The sequence below is a fragment of the Carya illinoinensis genome, chromosome 10 (assembly GCF_018687715.1).
Source record: "Carya illinoinensis cultivar Pawnee chromosome 10, C.illinoinensisPawnee_v1, whole genome shotgun sequence".
Taxonomy (NCBI): Eukaryota; Viridiplantae; Streptophyta; class Magnoliopsida; order Fagales; family Juglandaceae; genus Carya; species Carya illinoinensis.
The window spans coordinates 11,317,067-11,334,283 of record NC_056761.1 but is presented as its reverse complement, the minus strand read 5'-3'; the positions used below and the strand labels follow the sequence as shown (position 1 = coordinate 11,334,283).

The 17,217-nt window shown below is 37.4% G+C and overlaps 1 pseudogene; it reads left to right on the top strand.

The window, feature by feature from the left end:
* Window positions 1-1,958: 1,958 nt before the first annotated feature.
* On the top strand, window positions 1,959-3,311 carry LOC122278415 (annotated as a pseudogene).
* Window positions 3,312-17,217: the final 13,906 nt, after the last annotated feature.

The window sequence follows — 17,217 nt, the reverse complement described above, 5'->3', positions numbered from 1 at the left end:
CCCAGTAAAATCGATTTTATTAATTGAAAAGATTACAAGTAAAACGTTTACAAAACTTTTGTAATCAAACACGTTTACCCAAGACATGCGACCCGCTTGTCTTCTACCGCCATAGGTAGCCAGACCGGCCCGCTTATATTTAGTCTCAGTTTTGTCTTTATTCCACTTTTCAGATTCATTCTTTTTAGTGAAATTCTTACCTTTTTTCATCTTACCAAAATTCCTTTTATTAAACATAAATTTTTTGATTTTTTGGCCACAAGAGCTAAGTCATCATTACACATATCTTCATTATTAGACTAATTTTCTTCCTTAGTAGTTTTGAGTGTGATGGACTTACCTTTCTTTCGTTGTAGAAGAGCAGATTCATAAGTTTGCAATGAGCCAACCAGTTCTTCAACCCGAATGGTATCTGAATCCTTACTTTCTTCTATAGCTGTCACCTTTGGTCAAAATCTCTCAGGCAGGGATCTAAGAATCTTTCTCACAACTTGTGCCTCCTCCACTTTCTCCCCAAGATTGTACCTAGAATTGACAATATTATTTAGTTTAGCATAAAGCTCATTAAAAGTCTCATCATCCAGCATTTTTATTTCCTCAAAATTTGAAGTCAACATTTGTAATTTGGAACTTTTTACCATTTTAGCCCCTTCATGTGTGGTTTCCAAAATATCCCAAGTATCTTTAAAATTCTCACACATGGAAATTCTCTTAAATTCATCAAGAGAAATTGCAATAAAAATGGCATTTAAACCTTTGTTGTTCCAATTACAGCTACTTGATTGTTCTTTGGTCCAATCTTTTATAGGTATTGTGGGCCTTGTCCATCCTAACTTCATAGTTAGCCAGACTCTCTCATCAAGTGACTTTAGAAACGCTCTCATCCTTACCTTCCAATAGGCATAATTATCAACGTTAAATTGTGGTGGTGATGATAGTGTTGCCATGATTTTTCAGGGGAACGGATCACACTCAAATTTAGTGAACCACGCTCTAATGCAGTTGAAATTTCCAATGTACCCCTAATTATGCACGCTAATACTGAACCAAAAAGGCTGTTAGCTTAGGATTATAAATAATGAAAGTATTGACACAATAATTTGGTTACGAAGGGAAACCTTTTGAAAAAAGTTTCAAAGGTAAAACCCTACAGGACAACCAAACTCAGGAAAGCCAATTTTATTGATTGAAAAGATTACAAGTAAAATGTTTACAAAACCTTTGTAATCAAACACGTTTACCCAAGACATGTGACCCGCTTATCTTATACATTAGTAGGTAGTCAGAACTTCTGACACTCTCCAATCTTTATCTTCCCTACTGGAACCTCCAGTGGTTGAATTCAAATATAGCAACTCCCCTTTGGAGTATGTTCTGACTCAATCTCATGGATTGAGCTTTTTGGAAAATCCTTCTCTCTAGAATTTTCTCTTACATGATCTCTTGAAATTCTATCCAGATCTTCAATCTCTCAATAATTGTGAATATGTGCTATTTTTTTTGTGTTCAACCTAAATGCTAAGCTAACTCTTCTACAAATAGACAATGCTGTGATTGATCTGGAGAAGGACTCTACTGATAGGTTTATCCATAATCTCAGACAGATACATTGCTAATGATTTGCGAACATCTCGAACTGGATCACTTCTTCTAGATCGTATTGAATTCAGATCAGCTTCAGTTTCTTCAATAAAGCTTGCGTCTTTATCTCTTCAACTGAATTTTAGACTTGAACCAACATAGGACTCTTATAAACTCCTATCTTATAATTTAAACAATGTTTGATAAAAGTTACACTCTGAGTACTTATTCTTATTGGACATCCTCTTATTCAACACTCATCCTTATCGAATGCAATCCTAAAGTCCTATTAAAACTTACATTCATCCATGATTCAAATTTAAATACAGACTCATCTAATTTTAGCCAAACATAAATAACATTTACAAAAATCATATATGAAAGAGATCAAACAATGCTCTACTTGGAAAAAGTCTCCCAAGGAGGTCATAGTAGAGAAGTGGCGTGAGATGCGTGGTTCCTCAAATTGGGACAGTCTTTTGGACCCTCTTCACCCTTGGCTCTGGAGAGAATCTGTCAGATATGGAGAACTCACACAAGCAACATACGATGGTTCCTCAAATTTGATTTTGATCCTTCCTCGGAGTATTGTAGAAATTGTTACTACAATCGTAACAAGTTTTTTTTGAGAAACTAGGGCTTACTAAAAATGGCTACACAACAAGCAAATATATTTATGCCATGTCACATGAGATAGACATGCCTCGATGTATGCTAAGGTCGATAAATATGGTGGACACTTGGAGCAAAGATTCCAACTGGATCGGTTATGTTGCAGTTAGCAATGATGACGAGACACGTAGGATTGGGAGGAGAGATATTGTAGTGGCATGGCTTGGGACCATGGCACCTTTGGAGTGGTACGAGGATATGCAAAGGAAGCTAGAGCCATTTGGGCATGGGGATATTAAGGTCGAACATGGGTTTCTCAACATTTACACTTGTAAGAGTGAATCTACTAGGTACAACAAGTCTGTTGCCTCGGAGCAAGTCATGAAAGAAGTGACAATGCTGGTGCAACTGTATAGTGAAAATGGTGAAGAAGAAGTTTGTCTTACAATCACTAGGCATAGCTTGGGTGGTGCATTGGCTCTCCTCAATGCTTACGAAGTTGCATTCACCATTCCTAACCTTCTTGTCACTGTGATATCCCTTGGTGCACCTAGGGCCAACATTTATTTCAAAGATAAACTTCAGTAGTTGGGAGTTAAAACACTAAGAGTAGTAATCGAGCAAGATGTAGTCCCTCGGATGAAGTTGGGAGTTAAAACACTAAGAGTAGTAATCGAGCAAGATGTAGTCCCTCGGATGCTAGGGCTTCTTTTCAATGAGGACAAAAGCTTGATCATGATCATCATGTGATGATCACAAGAACATTAAAATGGGTCTACACCCATGTTGGAGTTGAACTACAATTGGATGTTCATTCTTCGCCTTACCTCAAGCAGGGATTCAATTTGTTTGGGTTCCATAGCCTTGAGACATACTTGCATCTTGTTGATGGGTTTGTTGGGAGTAGTTGCATGAGTACAAGTAGATTTCTGTGAGATACTAGGAGGGATGTTGCTTTGGTGAACAAGGCATGTGACATGTTGGTGGATGAGTTTAAGATCCCACCATTTTGGTACCAATTGGAAAACAAGGGACTAGTTCGTATTAATATTGCTGATCATGGTAGATGGGTAAAACTAGAGAGAGATCCTGAAGACATACCTTCACCTAGTAGCTAGCTAGCTTAGGGAATTAGAAATTGTCCATGCTCTTACACTTGGGATGCAAGCATAAGATGCAATTAAACCACAACATTATGTATGAAATGTGATTTTTTTGTTTTTAAAAAGTACTCAATTATATATGTATTTGGTATTAAAAATTAAGAAATTTTTCTTTACAAGTTAGAAACTCATGTTTTTTTTGCTTTGATTTATTTCTATATAAGGTAGAGAGATCACACACTCTACTTTGGGTACTTCAAAGGATTTCAAAATAACATCCAAAAACACTACTCAAATAGAGTCTTCCCCCTTCCCTTATCGACCATTTAGCTAGGGTTAAATATGGTTTTTTTTTTCTTTCTTGCTTTCTTTTGAAATGGGAATACTTGTAATATATTAAGGATAATGTTGGCATTCAGCCATCACAAGATCATAAATATAAGGAATAACAATATCAACATCAATCTTCTCAGCATCTAAAAGCTAGCACTGCTTCCCTTGCTAGCCCATGTGCAACTCAGTTTGCATCCCTCTTGACATGTCTTAGTATCTAATAAGTTCCTTGCATCAACTGTTTGATGTCTGCAATAAAGGGATTGTAGCTGTCCACTTCTCCATTTTGTTGAAGTATGGCAGTTACAACTTGAGAAGAATCATAATATAGGGTTCAGTATGTTTAGCGATCTTTGTCTTGTGCTAGCTTCAACACGAAGCAAATGTACCTTATGTGGTGCGTACGTAGAGTCCAAAGCTTAATCACAAAAGAGAGAATTAGATAGAATGTAATTTCATCAATGCTTTTTCATCCTTATATATTCCAGTACTAGAGGTTAGATCAATAGAGTCCTAAAATCCCTTAGAGCATGGCTAGCTTCTCCAAATTCCTATCCCAATAGTACTTAACAAAAACTCACCTCATCTATTCTAGCAAATGTCTTTTCTAATATACCATATATCAACTTATAATTTACTTTTTCTATATAATTCAAATATTTTTTTTATTCAATTTAAACATGCATCTCACTACAAGAAATCGTAGTTTTACCGGCGATTTTATAATCACCGCAAGATAAAATGCTGCTATATGTATAAATTTGCCTGCGATTAGAAACTCGCTGCGGAGTTCTACAAATAGCCTAGTGCCATCTAATTAAATGCTTTTAGTGGCGACTACAAAAATATATTGCAACGACATTCCACGCCGCAACATCCCTCAAAATATTTAGTGTCGGGATAGACCCAGGGCGCCAAAACACTTTCCCCCTAACTTATTTCCCCCGCCCACACCATCGCACACCCATCTAATTCAAAAAATCGAAGTGGAGGAATCGATGACCAAAATCTCCGCCGGCAACCTCCCTGGACTGAAACCCCGCCTCATTGCCCCCATTTTCCACTCCTCGTCGACCCACACCGGTGTTCTCCTTTCCGTTCTAAAGCTTCCCCTGTTTCACTGTCTCTGAAATTCAACCGGTGTTTCAGTCCCTCGTTTGCACACGCCGGCTACTGAGGAAGAAGGCCAGTCATTTCTCGTCGCAACAGATGAAAGGTTAGCCACTTTAATTTGTGTTGTGGCTTCTTCTTTGTACTTGTGATCATTGCCACTTCTTTTAGGGTTTGAATATCTGTCTAGAATGACATAGACAATGCTAGCCATGATTTTAATAGGAAAAATTTTAATCTAAAGTGACATTAGAAAAACATTACCATGTTGTGAAAAGAATAATTTTAGGCTATAATAATTTTAATGTAAGCTGGTATGCATTCAAAACCCTTGAATATTATTCTCTTCCTTTTTTGAGTGAAATCAATTGAGAATAGTCTTGCATGTCTGACTCAGTCTTCGTGTCACCTAATTTATTATTAGAGTATATCTATCGATTATATATATGAGAAATTCTATATATATATATATCCTCTGTTTCACTCACTGAGCTATCAATACTATGTTTGCTTGATTAACCCTGGAGCTGGAGCTGTACGTTGATGTTCCTTTAGTTTTTGTGTAATAATTGGCTTAAAATCGACGTGTATTCTTGGTGATAAATTGGTCCCAACCATCCAAAGAAGTTATTTTAGGCTACAATAATTTTTGTTTTTAGTTGGGTTAAGCATGGACTAGCTTAGTTCCTCAATGCTAAATCCACAAATTGTGGCACACGAAAATCACCGATCACCACCACAAGCAAACGGTGACCTCCACGTCCAACTGTCTCTCCCCCTTCCTCTAGATTAAAATCCATCACTATGTAGCTCCACTCCTTACATCATACGCCACAAGTTGCTCTCCCGACTTGTAGTAAGTTAATTGAATTGTACATGGTTCTAATGGAGGAGAGGAGGTTGTATTTTGTGCAAGTTGTAAATACTGTGAAGTTGGTGTACTATGTTGGGAAATGTGTATTTGTACAAGTTTTAATACTAGTTTAACAGATCAATCAGCTTTTTGTACATGTAATTTTTGACTTTCACTTGTAATGCTATTGAATGGTTATAACCATGTTTAATGATGTTGGTGTTAATGATCAGTCAAGTTCTTTTTCACATGTTATTTTTGGCTCTACTATTTTCTATAGCTCATAATTAAAAGTATTGAATGGTTGTAAATATTGTTTATCAACTTTAATAGTTTTAAGCATCTTTCTAGTGTGTGTAATTGGTGTACTGGTTAGAAATGGATGTTGTGGCAACCAAACACAAATCCTAACATGTGAAAATGGACATATGCTTCTTATGGGGACCAATGTTTGTTGCATGGTTGATCCTGGTCCACACACTAAGTTGCATTTCCAAAAAGTTGGATGCAACTATGTAGAGAATTAAAAAAAAAAAGACATTTTAACACAATTATGTCATAGTTTAATACCTGGTGTCATTTCAACAGCATAATTCATAAGTTAAAACCAAAATACTTTATAAACAGAGGCTATTGAGACTTTATTCAACACAATTCAAGTAACTTACAATCAAAATACTTCTTAAACCCACAACAACACAATCCAAATTGTGAACAAAGCTCAAAATATTTCTATTAAATTTCTAGGATATGCATGACTATACATATACAGATATATATAGTTAGTTATACAATGCCTATATCGGTATATTCCTAATGAGGGTGGTGGACATGTAATATTCTTCAGATAGTTAGTACTATCACATTCCCACATGTATTTTCTTAGTATTGACATGTGATTTGTAATCTTACTTCATGGCCTGATCTAAATTGTCATTTGTTAAGGCGTTATCTTATTATCTATGATGAATTATTTTGTGTAGACACGGTAGTGTTGGCTACGTAGCTTAAGGGTTGACCAGCACAGTGTATATACTATATAAATCACATTTCACCTTACAACTTTATAAAAACCCCTATATATACAACTACAGACTACGTAGCATCAGCGTTATTCACACCTTTTAACTAATCTTATCCAATACCATTCTTGACCTGTGATAACAATCAAGATCATAAACTAAGGAGACGTTTCAAATTTAGCTGTCCAATTGCCCTACTATTGTCATCTGGTTCATTTCTATTTAAACAGTCAATTTGAATTGAACCATACATGACTATAAATGAAGAGATGTTATCCCTAGTATCCCCTGGTAATAAATCTAGTATGGAAGTGAAATATTTATCAAGGTCTGAGCCATGAATATATTCGATGAAACCATCATGATTGCGCAACACCACTCAATCCATGCACCTCTTAGTGGACTCATGGATATAACTTCTGTAACATGCCCACCTCTCTAGTATGACCCGAACTCAATTCGCAAACACTTGCTAGTCCTATATGGAAAATCTCATGTTTTTATGCCTTATGCCTTTATGAGACTTCCTCAATATAGTTTTCAGCCTTCGTCAACTATCTATGTTGATGGAGTTTTGTTTATCTAAATCTCTTTCCCACCATATTTTTCTTTAGATGGACAGAAGTTGGATGAACGAGCCCGATAGACTCTTATCACCTGCATATGCCGAGGGTGTTAAAAATATCCTCACACAAGCATGAAATCATGCAAGTGGACGGGATTGAATTCGGTGTCCATGCCGTACATGCCTTAACAATCTGTAGCTGCCTATATTTGAGGTGGAAACCCAGTTGTTTATCAAAGGAATCAATCCAAATTACACGCAGTGCATATTTCATGGGGAGGAGGAGACAACCTCGTACGTCAGTGATGATGATATTAGTGATGAGGTTATACCAGAAGATGATTACATAGATGACATGCAGCATATGTTGGATGACATCCGAGCAGGGACCTTCATTGATGTGCCCCAACACAACACTGCTACGCCAAATAGGCCACCAATACTTGAAGATTCACCAGCAACTACTTTTGACAAGCTATTGGAGGATGCCCGACGTCCTTTTTTCGAGGGGTGTACAAAATTTACGAAGTTGTCATTCATGTCAAGTTATTACACATCAAATCAATTGGTGTATGGTCAATTAAGTCATTTAACATGCTACTTGATCTGTTGCGGTCTGTCTTCCCTGATGCACTCTTGCCACAATCATATAAGGAGTCAAAGTCTTTGGAGCGCGGGTTGGGTTTCAATTATCACAAAATCCATGCATGTCCCAACGACTGCATCTTATTCTGGAAGGAAAATGCCTCTCTTAATGAATGCCCTGTATGTAAGGCTTCGAGGTGGATGCCAAATACACACGGCTCACGAGTTATACCTCAAAAAGTGTTGCGCCATTTCCCGTTGAAACCGAGATTGCAGCGTCTCTTTATGTCTGCGAAGATAGCAGGTGATATGAGATGGCATAAAGATCAACGGCCGATAGATGATATCAGCCTGAGACATCTGGCTGACTCTGAGTGTTGGCAGAAATTTGATGAACATGATAGTTGGTTCGCTGCAGATTCGCACAATGTTCGACTCGGTTTGACCTGTGACGGCTTCACTCCCTTCAACAACTTGGCTAAACCTCATAGCATTTGGCTAGTGATCCTTATCCCATATAACTTGCCGCCATGGTCATGCATGAAAGATCAATTCTTTATGACATCTTTGATTATTCCTGGTCCAAAGTCACTAGGGAATGAGATCGATGTTTACTTGCAGCAGTTGATCGATGAACTGCTTGAACTTTGGGAATATGGGGTCTCTACATATGATGCAGCAACTAAGGAGACGTTTATGTTGCATGCTGCATTGTTGTGGACAATAAATGACTTCCCTGCCTACGGGAATCTCTCTGGCTGGTCAACAAAGGGAAAATTAGCTTGTCCGTCTTGTAATGCTGACACAGACTCCAATTGGTTGAAATACGGCAGACAACATTGTTATATGAGACACCGCCGTTTCTTACCACCAGATGACATGTGGAGAAGGAGGAAAGGGTTGTTTAATGGCAAGGAAGATCATCGTATGCCACCAAGGGATATAGGAGGATACGATATTCTAGGTCAATTGCAGATGATTGGGGATGTTCAATTTGGCAAATCTCATAGGAAGAGAAAACGTACTGCTGAAGAGCTTAACTGGACAAAGTCTAGCATATTCTTCACGTTAGCTTATCGGTCAACACTTCGACTTCGGCATAATTTAGATGTTATGCATATAGAGAAGAATATTGCCGACTAAGGATAATATCAATTCAAGACGTGACCTTGAGATTTTAGGCTATAGAAAAGAATTACATTTGAGGCGTGAAGGTGATCATGTAACAATGCCACATGCACTGTACACATTACACGGAGATGAAAGGAATAAATTTTGTAAGTGGCTGTCCGATATCAAATTCCCAGATGGGTTCTCTTCTAATATCTCAAACTGTGTTTCTCTACGTGATGGCAAAATCAGTGGGATTAAAAGCCAAAACTGTCACATTTTCCTTCATAGACTACTCCCAATTGCTGGTGGGGGTTTTTAAGAAGTGACATTGCCTTGGCTTTGATTGAACTTAGCACTTTCTTCAAAGAGTTATGCGCTCGAACACTGGATGTCAATCGCCTATCACAGCTCCAAACTGATATCGTAACCATTCTATGCAAACTGGAGATGATATTCCCTCCATCATTTTTCAATGTCATGGTCCACCTAGCTATTCATTTGCCCCATGAGGCCATACTTGAGGGTCCAGTACAATATAGGTGGATGTACCCATTTGAGAGATATCTCGAAAAATTCAAGTGGTATGTTAAGAATAAAGCCCGACCTGAAGGTTTAATAGCCGAGGCCTACATTCACACTGAATGCCTGACATTTTGCTCCATGTACCTCTAAAATGTTGAGACGAGGTTCAATCGAGCGAACCGAGACATTGATGCTGACGAAGAGGAAACTATAGATGGATTCAAAATTTTCAACCAAAAGGTCCATCCCTTGGGTATAGCTTCTAATGTGCAATTAGAAGACAAACTCTTTAAGGCAGCCATCTGGTATGTGCTCAACAATTGCCCGGAGATTGTACCCTATATACAGTAAGAATGAACTAATTTCCTTGATCATCTACTTCTATTTCTCCATATACAAAATTTTATACATGCAATGTCCATAACATCAAATATTTTGCTTTGCGATTTTGTGCTCCATATGTAGGGAATACTACGAGAAATGTAAGGTGCAACACCCAAATTGTATCGATCGCACGTATCAAACTGACTTTCCAACTTGGTTCAAGCACCGTGTAAGTTATTTTCCAAACTTATCTACGTACTGAAAACAAACATGTTTCCTCGATATGTTTTTTAACGATGACAATTTATCACATTGTGAATTTTCAACAATTTTGGTATAGATCCAGGAACATCGTATCAAGAATCCACATGATGTGAATGATGATGATCTTTATGCATTAGCTTGCGAGCCTGATCGTTGGGTTGCATCATATATTGCAAGCATAATAAATGGAAAAAGGTTTCATACGAAGCAGCGTGAACTTTGCTGGCGTACGCAAAATTCTGGGGTGTTGGTGACTGGGGACGAGGATACAAATAATGTCAACTTTTACGGTGTTATTAATAATATCATAGAGTTACGCTACATGGAGCGGCGTCGGGTGTACCTATTTCAATGTGAATGGTTTGACGTTGGTGATAAAAAACGAGGGGTGCGGGTGGATGACCATATGATTAGTGTCAACATGAACAAGACTTGGTATAAGGATGAACCATTCGTGTTGGCGAGTCAGGCAGATCAATGTTTCTACATAAGAGATTTAAGGGCAAAAGAGAATTGGGGTGTTGTGCAGAACTATACAAATAGGAATGTATACAACATTCCGTCAGTGTCGACTACCATAGAAGATATTAATGATGGAGATTCAAGTATTAATGAGGCCGATCAAGAAAATGAGTCATCACATTATTATGAACCAGTGCATAGTGATGATGAAAATCCAGTGTCAACTCCACTTGATAGGCTTGATATACCACCTAGCCATATTGATGCACGAGAAGTCATGGCTAGTGATGGTCAATGCAACTCTTCATCCGAGTTTATTAATGATGACATGCTTACTTCTGGTTCTGGAAATGCGGATAGTGAGGGGGAATATTCAGATGAGGATGACCTATCAACAGATGAAGAGTCTATGTCAGATTTATAATCAAAAGCTAGAAACTTCACATGAGTTGAGGTTGGTACATTCATTTACCTATTCCAAATTGGTGCTAGTACACAGACAACGCAATATTATTTTGTTTTCAATACCAATTTCTGCTTTACTTGCTTACAACCATCAAGTATTGGATGTTTGAATTCTAGGAATGAACTAATATGTTGAAGATAACATTTATGTTTTCTTATATTTAATACCTAATAAACTTGTTTGGCGTATAATGTGTATCATATTATTCTTGGTCAAGTTACAAGAAAACAAAACTATGTTGTCATCTTCTTGGCTTTACAATTTATCATGCAATCCCATCTTGAAGCTGGAGGCATGAGGAGGCCGTGGAATTATCAAGGTATATACTTTTGATCGAAAATTTATTCATTTGTCTATAGTATGCTCATAATGTAGGGGTTTTTCTTGCCAAAAGTAATTAAAAATGTAGGATATTTGGAGTTATTCGAACCATGTCTGTGACTTTCAGATTATTTTATGGAATGAGATTGATTTTTATTACAATCCTCATAACCTATCACATGCAGGTGACCGAGCGGGACCCAGTTCTAGAGGCAGAGGGAGAATCCGGGGTATTCGGGCAAGGCGCCATGTACCGTACTCGGCTCGCCACAACCGACCATGGGGAGCAAAAATCTCCTCATATCATAGCCCTGAGGAAAGTAATCAAGAGTCCTCGGATGATTCCACACAGCCCCCAAGCCCCCCACCATCCACCAACCCAATTCCCACACCAGCGCCTATTCGAGAACCCTCACCGGTGCGGGAACAATCACCTACTAGAGAACATGCAAGATTGGAAGACTCTAGTATACCCCAAACTGGTGGGTGTTTTTCATATACATATTTAATGCATTGACATATTAAACCCATTTGTAAGAGTTTAGATAATTTATAATTACATACACTAATCATCGGAATTTTGCAATACAGAGGCAGACAGCTCCACGGAGCCCGTACTAATGCAGCAATAGAGGAAACGAAAACGTGGGCCTGCTCAATGCATTGAGTTTGAGAAGGTGAGAAAGAATAGGAAAGTACTTTTAAAGATAAACGATGGTGAGACTGCCCCTTGTTGTGATCATGCCCCTTGTTCACAACACGGGTATCATGGATTGTGAAACAATATTGTGACATGAGTTATGCGCGATGGACTAATGTCCCACAAGCGATGAAAGAGGAGCTAATTGACCGTGTTCGGGTAAGTTTTATGTGTTAGTAGTGAAATGTTACTATGGAAGTGTGTTATATAGTATAATCGTAGCACAAATACTAATTCGCCAATTATTGTAGGCTGACTTTGTGTTAGACTGGGAAAGGGAAAACCACCGGTTGACAGTGACAAAGACACTTCGTAAGCATTTCAACTCCTTCCATCATGACTTGCACAAGATTTACCAATCATTTGGAAGCCATGAAGAAGCTTTAGCTAATGGCACAAGCATGGTGGACCCACTTGTATAGGTGAAGTTGTGTGGCAGGTAGGGCAGTGATGCCTTTAAGGTAAATATGCTCTGAAATTATTAATTACCATAAATCCTTCCATTAAATAGTGGAGCAATATAGTTGAGGCAAATCCGGTTGTATATTATTGCTAACATTGGGTGTGCGTGCATCGCAGAAAATGTCATCTCAGAATCGGGAGAACCGAAAGAAGCAGGCAATTAATCACACATCAGGACATAAATCATTCGTCTGAATACTTAAGCAAAAGGTATGAGGAAGCTGCCCTATATAAATCAATACACTTCAATACACTTGTCTGCATTCCGAACTCATACGCCACAATAAATATTGGCATCCTAATCTGTTGAAATTAGATTCCCTTTTTTGCAGCCGATATGTTTTTCCTTTGTGATTGGGTAGTGGTCTCATTTCAACCTCAATGAGATTAATTGGCAAATGGCAACCACAATAAATTAATTTTTCAAACTTCAAACATATTATGATTCCCCAAATGTCACACATGTAGCGCGCTTAGAATGGGAATTTGGTGGACTTCTATAAGGAGACACGTTGGTCGAAGAAAAAGAATAAGTTTGTGATAGATGCTACTAAAGATACTTACGTGAGTAGTACACTAGTCCTTCCACTAGTACAGTAGTACTAGTACTTATAGTCTTGGCTACTTGATCTATTATTATTTCTAATTTTTATAAATAAGAGCATAAGGTTGTTTATGATTGTTAATAATTGTTGTTTTTCATTTGTGCAGAAGGAGATGCAAGGTAGATTGGATGGCCTGGAACCAGAGGAACGAAGTGGTAAGGCAGTAGCGACGGTCTTTAGGGAGGTCCTCAGACATCGACCTGGATATGCACGAGGACTTGGGGAGATGGTCATTCCCGAGTCAAGTAGACAACGTGACCAAGTTAAAATGCAATGCTACCAGTAAGATATTGAAAGATACAAGAAAGATGCTGAACAACATAAGAAAGATGCCGAAGACTATAAGAGTCAGCTGGATGAAGTGAGATCAGAGGTGCAGGCTCTTAGAGAGCATGCGATTCAAACTGACAGGCTGCTGTAAGCATTCTTTAAGGATCATCCCACATTCACTGAGTCATATCGCCAGACTCAGTGTAATGATTCTCCCGATCCATAAAGGGGGGTCGAGTGTTTTTTGGCATTTTGGGTGCTTTTTTGTTAGTCAAAAAGACAGCTGGGCAATATATATATATAGTAAGGGGTATATGCCAAAACAGCCCGTATTGGGGAAGTTTACTTCTCACGACTGGATCGTGAGAAGTTTTTGAGCAAATGGTTAACACTTCATTACTATTGATGTTTATTCGATGGTTCTGGTTCGTCGTTTCAATCATTATTTTGAAGGACTTCAAAACCAACAGGTAAGACAATGCTAAATCTTCAAATAAACCAAGCTGCATTTGGCCACAACCTTAGTTTTAAGGATTTACAGATGAATTTGCATGCACACTAATTAGATTAGTCTAATTATTTGTTGGTCTAGCCATTTCTTTATAGATATTTCCTAGAACTCAATTTAAGACAAATAAAATAGGTAATGCAGATTTCTTTATAGCCCTTTTTTATATGCTAGAAAAATTACCATAAGAAATTTATAGTAAGACAAGTAAATAGGCATAGCCAGTTATATTTGTTATTATTTCACCTTCAGTCATAGTGAAACCTGATTGTTGCTCACAATTTACTGTTTCAAACGGCCACGACTATTAAATTTTGATTTCTATTTTTAATTCGGTTGTTAGATGTTGATCAATGATATTGAAGCAGATTTTTTAATTTAATTTTGCAGTACCATCTGAAGTGACTTGGGAGGAGCACCATTTGGGTAAGGTTTTCAGATTTTTACATAATAGAGAGTTAAATCTAATAGAAGGGAGTCAGCATAAAATTCCCTTGCTTTTCATATTGCCTCATTACCTGTGAAACAATTTTTTAGAAGTTTATGAACATTATTACATGATTTTCTAAATTCAATTTTGAAACTCCTGAATATATATTTTTTTATCATGACTATTCTGATGTCAAAGTGAATGGTTTGATGTGAGAATGGAATCGTGTTTCCCCAACTAAGGCTGGCAGTGTATATCTATATTTTGGAGAAATTTATACAATGCAATACAGTTTTTTTTTTTTTTTTTTTATAAGTTACAATGCAATTCAGTTGTAAAATTAAAATACACTGTATTTATTATTTATAAACGTTTCTTCATATATAAACATCAAAATACTTTCTATTTACTTGGGTTGCATTGCTATGTGTTTTGAATCGACTACATCTTACTAGTAATTAATAATTGTATATCCTATAAACAATGAGAAAGGCGTTCTTAGACAAAACTGCTTCCAACGATGCAACTATTTCAGAACTAGATATACATTAACTTGGGGTAGTTGTGAAGCTTATTTAAGTCAGCTTTGGGTTGATTTTAGTGAAACAATCATTAACAGGGACAGTGTGCTTATCGTGGTTTGAGCTATACTATGAAAATGGGTGGTGGAGAGGATAAGCAAAGTGCTGTTGACCAGAAAAATAAGCACAAAAAAATTACTTCTGTTTGGCGACCAGTCAACACTCAAGCAATTTCTAAGGAAGGTTGGTTATCAGCTGGAATGAAAGCCATATATATTTTTCGGATCTATTTCCATTTTAGCACTTTCTTTTTGTAAACCTTTTGATTTTACTTTACGCAATATGCTCGGAGAAAAGATGATCCACTGCTTTTCATTTGAACATACTAATTTCTCCCTAATGGTGGGAGTTGTAGATTTATTTCATTACATCTTAGGCAATTGGGATTTTATCAATTAAATTATAGTGCTTTTCTTCTAGTAAGATTTCTCTGTTTCAGTCAATTACACTTTAGTGTCAATAGCTAGAGATGGTGGAAGCTTTTGGTCCATTTTCCCTCTGGCATGCTATTGTGAAATTATGTTATGTCCTTGGATGAGATATATAAGGGGTCCGGTAAGGGAGATCATGAGCTCCCAAGCTTTGCGGCACCATGCTTTGCTTCCCTTGTGGGCATGTGCTCGAACTTCCCTTACATAAAGTTAGAACCACAGAAAATGAAAGTAACACTCTATAGCTGTAACCTCTAGGTTATGAGCAGGAAATTTCAAGTTTTCTGCTTAACCATACCATGAGTTTTTTGCATATCATAAACCTTGATAACTTTTATTTGTTTCTTTTGTTCTTTTGTGATGACCCCTAGCCCATGTGTATCACGAGATCAAATATTCATTACTAATTTTCATTTTGTATTTGAGTGTTTTGGTTTTTCTCCTTTCTATGTTCTTGCATGATGTTGTTAGATAGCACAGACCCTAAAGATAGAGGATGAGAAGAGGGTGAAGCAGCTGAGGAGTCTAGAGATGAAGAGGGCAGACTATATGAAGACTGAGAAGAGCAAGAAAGAAATTGACAAGTTGGAGTCGCAAATGATGGTTGCTTCCCGGGCCATAGAGACCACCTCTACTGAGATTGTCAAATTAAGGGAAACCGAGCTCCACCCACAACTCATTGGGCTTGTCAAAGGGTTAGTCATTTTCTATCCTTCTTCCAACTCACTTAGGTAATAGGACAACCACCCTTGACTTCTCAACTTCTCTCTCCTCACATGAACTTCTTTGCACTCACCAATCCAGATACAATGACAACAGCAAACAAACGAAAATGTATGAACCATTTGCATGACATTTTGTGCTCAATTCCTATGGCTTTTCTTTGTGAGAGTTGTTCCTAGTCTTGAAATGTATAAAATGTATCCAGGAGTCAAGGATTGCCGAATAGCATTCTGACATCTGGTTTGGGTGCTCAAGTTAAGGGCTAAAAGATACTTATCCCAAAAAAAAAAAAAAAAAAAAGTCAAAGGGCTAAAAGATTGATAGATGAGCGTGTCTGCTTTAGGAGGTGAAAAGTCAACTCTGATGATATCCTCGATCACAATATATGCTTCAAGGTCTTGCAGTGTAAACAAAAGAGGGAAAAAAAATACCTTTTGGACTGCTTTTGATGGGTTGTTTCTTGCTCTATGTTCGCTTTTATAGCAAAAATATATGGCCACATCTCAACTCTCTATGTAATCCAAGATGCAGATCGTCTTTTTTTAAATTTTCTAAGTGGATGCAGCATTGCAGATAATCGTGCTCCTATTTTTCATCTGATATTTCAAACAGGCATGCCACCTTTGTTATTTGTTATTTGTGATGAAAGCCGTCTTTGCTAGAAATAAAATCTATTCAGTGGATCTCTCCTTAGAATCAGTCTGTATCTTTGGCTGTCCCCTTTTCTTCTTTAGAATGTCTTCCCAAGTAAGAATCTCGTGGCTGTGCTGTATGATAATTAGAAGATGGCTGCCAAATGGACCATATGTGCTTGTCAATAGAATGTGATGTTTGCTATACCAATATGCCGTGTGGGTATCCTTGTAATCCTAGAGATGACATTTTTTTTAAGTTTTAATTTCTTAATTATCTTTATGTTTTGAAATAAGTTGTCCTTATTTAAAATAAAGAATAAGGAAATCCAATGTGACCTGCCTAAGAAATAAATCACAAAAAACAATTATTGTCCTTAGGATTGGGTATTAAATACCAGTGAGGCAAGTTATGTGACTTGTGCAGTTGCTATATTTCAACAGAAATAGAGATAGTACTCTATTTCAACGGCAGATTACCTGCTGTTCTTGTCACTGGATTGTGCTGTTCATACTATAACTGCATGTGGAAGGTTAAAATTCATCGCATTTGTCTTTGATGGAGATGGCTGTGTAAATGCCCCCAAGTTATTGTAATCTGCACATGCCTGCATTGTATATCCAGCTTAACACGCACTT